This window comes from Terrapene carolina, unplaced genomic scaffold (genome assembly GCF_002925995.2).
Source record: "Terrapene carolina triunguis isolate 2854851 unplaced genomic scaffold, T_m_triunguis-2.0 Scaffold511, whole genome shotgun sequence".
NCBI classification, from domain to species: domain Eukaryota; kingdom Metazoa; phylum Chordata; order Testudines; family Emydidae; genus Terrapene; species Terrapene triunguis.
In genome coordinates, this window is record NW_020664862.1 from 1,349,393 (window position 1) to 1,355,198 (window position 5,806).

At 44.6% G+C, this 5,806-nt stretch overlaps 1 pseudogene; it reads right to left on the reverse strand.

The window, feature by feature from the left end:
* Positions 1-923, reverse strand: part of LOC112107346 — a 5,712-nt pseudogene extending 4,789 nt beyond the window's left edge.
* Positions 924-5,806: the final 4,883 nt, after the last annotated feature.

The window sequence follows — 5,806 nt, forward strand, 5'->3', positions numbered from 1 at the left end:
GCCCTGATTATCCTCTCACGAAGGTGTTTGCTTTTCACGCTGTACACAATTGGGTTCATCAGGGGCAGGACCAGCAGGTAGACGTAGCCAAGGATTATCTGAAGCAAGTGAGTAGAGCTATTTCCGAATCTGTGTATCAAAGACAGGCCGATGTATGATATGTAGAAGAGCATGACAGCGCAGAGGTGGGAGACGCAGGTGTTCAGGGCCCTCAGGCACTCTGTGTGGGATGCAACGCTCAGCACTGTTTTGACAATCATCACATAAGAGAGGAAGATGAGGAACGAGTCCAATCCAACGGTGACGACTTTAAGAAACAAGCCATAGATGCTGTTCACTGAAATGTCTGAACAAGCCGCCTTCATGACATCCTGGTGCAGACAGTAGGAATGGGAGAGGATATTGTCTCAACAGTATTGAAACTGTTTCAGGAGAATGGGGAGTGGGAGTATTACAGCCACCGATCTTAGAACAGCCACCAGTCCCATCTTGGCTATTCTTGGTTGAGTTAAGATGGAGGCATATCTCAGTGGGTTACAGATGGCGATGAAGCAGTCAAAGGCCATCAACAAGAGAATGGAGGATTCAATTTTTGAAAGCAAATGGATGAAGAAGAGCTGGGCAAAACAGGCATCGAGGCTGATTCTCCCAGAGTTAAACAAGTATATGCCCAGTATCGTAGGTATGGTGGTTATTGATATGCCAAGGTCTGTGACGCCCAACATGGAAAGGAAAATGTACATGGGCTCATGGAGGCTTGGATCTGTTTTTATAATGAACAGAATGACTGAATTTCCTACTATTGAAATAACATACATTAAGCAGAAGGGGATGGAGATCCAGAGATGGACGTCTTCCAGCCCAGGTATCCCAGTGAGAAGGAACACTGCAGAGTTGAATTTGGTGTCATTGACAGCTGACATGATGTACTGGGCAGATCAGGGGACTTTTGAACTTTCCTTCCTGAAAAGAAAATGAACAGGAGACTAGATGATATTTAGCTAGACAACTTTCTGCTCTCAGTGAAAGTCTAGAGATTCCCAGGACCTCAAGGAAAATCAGCAAATATATTGTCTTGGATTTATACTACCAATAGGAAGATAGGCACTGCCAGACTAGATCAGACCTGCAGTCTGTCTAGCCCAGTATCCAGTGGCCAGTACGAGATGCTGCAAAGGAAGGAGGAAGAAGCCCTGCAACAGGGAACTAAGAGACACACTGATCCTAGGGAAAGTTTCCCACTGACACCCACTAGATAGACATATTTTTTTTATGTAAATCAGGAAGGTTTACAGCCCTTATAAGACGTTTTTTAAAAAAATTCTCAGTACTGTAATTGAATTTTCTGATTACCCATTTAAACATCTGATCCCTTGCTGAATCCTGAGAAGCTTTTGGCCCCATTGATATCTTGTGGCTGGGAGTTCCATAGCTTAACCCCGACACAGCCAATGGCAAACTGCAGGAGGCCAAATCACAGGGGACATGTGGTGATGCTGCCCCACTGGACTGCAGCCCCAGCCCTGCTGCAGGCTCTATTCCTGGAATCCAGGCTTGTCATCACTGTTTATGGTTCCTATTAATCACAGGGCTACCTCGAGGGCAGCTGAGCAGTAAGGATGATCATAGAATCATAGAAGATTAGGGTTGGAAGGGACCTCAGGAGGTATCTAGTCCAACCCCCTGCTCAAAGCAGGACCAACACCAACTAAATCATCCCAGCCAGGGCTTTGTCAAGCTGGGCCTTAAAAACCTCTAAGGATGGAGATTCCACCACCTCCCTAGGGAACCCATTCCAGTGCTTCACCACCCTCCTAGTTAAATCATTTTTTTATAATATCCAACCTAGACCTCCCCAACTGCAACTTGAGACCATTGCTTCTTGTTCTGTCATCTGCCACCACTGAGAGCAGCCGAGCTCCATCCTCTTTGAAACACCCCCTCAGGTAGTTGAAGGCTGCTATCAAATCCCCCCTCACTCTTCTCTTCTTCAGACAAAACAATCCCAATTCCCTCAGCCTCTTCTTGAAAGTCATGTGCCTCAGCCCCCTAATCATTGTCATTGCCCTCCGCTGGACTCTCTCCAATTTGTCCACATCCCTTCTGTAGTGGGGGGACCAAAACTGGACATAATACCGCAGATGTGGCCTCACCAGTGCCGAATAGATGGGAATAATCACTTCCCTCGATCTGCTGACAATACTCCTACTAATTCAGCCCAATATGCCATTGGCCTTCTTGGCAACAAGGGCACACTGCAGACTCATATCCAGCTTCTCGTCCACTGTAATCCCCAGGTCATTTTCTGCAGAACTGCTGCTTAGTCAGTTGGTCCCCAGCCTGTTGCTGTGCACAGGATTTTTCCGTCCTAAGTGCAGGACTCTGCACTTATCCTTGTTGAACCTCATCAGATTTCTTTTGGCCCGATCCTCCAATTTGTCTAGGTCACTCTGGACTATATCCCTACCCTCCAGTGAATATACCTCTCCCCCCAGCTTAGTGCCATCTGTGAACTTGCTGAGGGTGCAATTAATCCGTCATCCAGGTCATTAATAAAGATTTTGAACAAAACCTGCCCCAGGACCAACCCCTGGGGCACTCCGCTTGATACCAGCTGCCAACTAGACATGGAGCCATTGATCACTACCCATTGAGCCGGACAATCTAGCCAGCTTTCTATTCACCTTATAGTCCATTCATCCAATCCATACTTCTTTTACTTGCTGGCAAGAATACTGTGGGAGACCGTATCAAAAGCTTTGCTAAAGTCAAGGAATAACACGTCCACTGCTTTCCCCACAGAGCCAGTTATCTCATCATAGAAGGCAATCAGGTTGGTCAGGATTGACTTGCCCTTGGTGAATCCATGTTGACTGTTCCTGATCACCTTCCTCTCCTCTAAGTGCTTCAAAATGGATTCCTTGAGGACCTGCTCCATGATTTTGCCAGGGTCTGAAGTGATGCTGACTGATCTGTAGTTCCCCAGGTTCTCTTTCTTCCCTTTTTAAAATATGGGCACTATATTTGCCTTTTTCCAATCGTCCAGGACCTCCCCCAGTCACCACGAATTTTCAAGCCCAATGGCCATTTGATGGGGTCAACAAGCTGGTGGACAAGGGGGATTCAGCGGATATAGTATACTTAGTTTTATCAGGGTCCCTCACCAAAGGTTCTTAAGCAAAGTAAGATGTCAGAGGATAAAAGGAAAAACAACAAGGAGTCCTTGTGGCACCTTAGAGATTCACAAATTTATTTGGGCATAAGCTTTTGTGGGCTAAAACCCACTCCATCAGATGCATGGAGTGAAAAATACAATAAGCAGAATATATATCATAGCAAATGAAAAGATGGGAGTTGCCCTACCAAGTGTGGGGGTAAGTGCTAACGAGCCAATTCAATTAAGGTGAAAGTGGCCTATTCTCAACAGTTGACAAGAAGGGGTGAATACCAAGGGAAGGAAAATGCTAACAAGGCCAATGCAATCAGGGTGGCCCATTTCCAACAGTTGACAAGAAGGAAAATTACTTTTTGTAGGGAATTTCTTCTCATGGATTGGTAACTGGTTAAAAGACAGGAAACAAAGGGTAGGAATAAATAGTCAGTTTTCAGAATCGAGAGAGGTAAATAGTGGTGTCCCCCAGAGGTCTGTCGTTGGACCAGTCCTATTCAACATATTCATAAATGATCTGGAAAAAGGGATAAACAGTGAGGTGGTAAAATTTGCAGATGATACAAAACTGCTCAAGATAGTTAAGTCCCAAGCAGACTGAGAAGCACTTCAAAATGATTTCACAAAACTGGATGACTGGGAAACAAAATGGCAGATGAAATTCAATGTTGATAAATGCAAAGTAATGCACACTGGAAAACATAATCCCAGCTATATATATAAGATGTTTGGGTCTAAATTAGCTGTTTCCACTAAAGAAAGAGATCCTGGAGTCATTGTGAAGAGTTCTCTGAAAACATCCACTCAGTGTGCAGCAGCAGTCAAAAAAAAAAAAGCTATCAAAATATTGAGAATCATTAGGAAAAGCATAGATAATAAGACAGACAATATCATTTTCCCTCTATATAAATCCATGGTACGCCCACATCTTGAATACTGTGTGCAGATGTGGTTACCCCGTCTCAAAAAAAGTTATATTAGAGTTGGAAAAGTTTCAGAAAAGGGCAACAAAAATGATTAGGGGTATGGAACGGCTGCCATGTGAGGAGAGATTAATAAGACTGGGACTTTTCAGCTCAGAAAAGAGACGACTAAGAGGGGATAGGACAGAGTTCTATAAAATCATGACTAGCATGGAAAAAGTAGATAAGGAAGTGTTGTTTACTCCTTCTCATAACACAAGAACTAGGTGGTACCAAATGGAATCAATAGGCAGCAGGTTTAAAACAAACAAAAGGAAGTATTTTTTCACATAACACACAGTCAACCTGTGGAACTCCTTGCCAGAGGACTTTGTGAAGGCCAAGACAATAACAGGGTTCAAAAAAGAACTATATAAATTCATAGAGGATAGGTCTATCAATGGATATTAACCAGTACTGGCAGGGATGGTGTCCCTAGCCTCCTTTTGCTAGAAGCTGGGAACTGGGAGACAGGAGATGGGTCACTTGATGATTACCTGTTCCATGCACTGCTACAGGCTGGGGACCGACTAGATAAACAGCAGTTCTGCAGAAAAGGATCTGGGGATTACAGTGGACAAGAAGCTGAATATGAGTCAACAATGTGCCCTTGTTGCCAAGAAGGCCAATGGCATATTGGGCTTTATTCGTTGGAGCATTGCCAGCAGATAGAAGGAAGTGATTATTCCCCTCTATTCGGCACTGGTGAGGCCACACCTGGATTATTGTGTCCAGTTTTGGTCCCCCCACTACAGAAGGGATGTGAACAAATTCGAGAGTGTCCAGCGGAGGGCAACGAAAATGATGAGGGGGCTGGGGCACATGACTTACGAGGAGAGGCTGAGGGAACTGGGGTTATTTAGTCTGCAGAAGAGAAGAGTGAGGGGAGATTTGATAGCAGCCTTCAACTACCTGAAGGGGGGTTCCAAAGAGAATGGAGCTCGGCTCTTCTCAGTGGTGGCAGATGACAGAACAAGAAGCAATGGTCTCAAGTTGCAGTTGGGGAGGTCTAGGTTGGATATTAGGAAACACTATTTCACTAGGAGGGTGGTGAAGCACTGGAATGGGTTCCCTAGGGAGGTGGTGGAATCTCCATCCTTAGAGGTTTTTAAGGCCCAGCTTGACAAAGGCCTGGCTGGGATGATTTAGTTGGCGTTGGTTCTGCTTTGAGCAGGGGATTGAATTAGATGACCTCCTGAAGTCTCTTCCAACCCTAATATTCTATGATACTGTGATAATTCTAGTAGGTTGGTGAGGCATGATTTGCCTTTACAAAAACCATGTTGACTCTTCCCCCCAAATTTATATTCATCAATATGTCAGACATTTTGTTCTTTACTATAGTTTCAACCAATTTTCCCAGTACTGAAATTAGTCTTACCAGCCTGTAATTGCTGGGATCACCTCTGCAGCCCTTTTTAAAAATTGGCATCAAATTAGCTATCCTCGTCTTTTGGTACAGAAGCTAAGTGATAGGTTCCAAATCACCGTTAGTAGTTCTGCAATTTCACATTTGAGTGTGTGGTACGGTGCCCATTGGTCCCGTTTTGGCTGGTACAATCCCTTATTTAAGTCCTGTCCATTTTTTTCGAAAGCAGGCTTTTGTCCCATATGCTCTTGCTGACTTCGTAAGTGCTAACAGGAGAAATGTCCCTTCCTGTCAAAAACGTGGGGA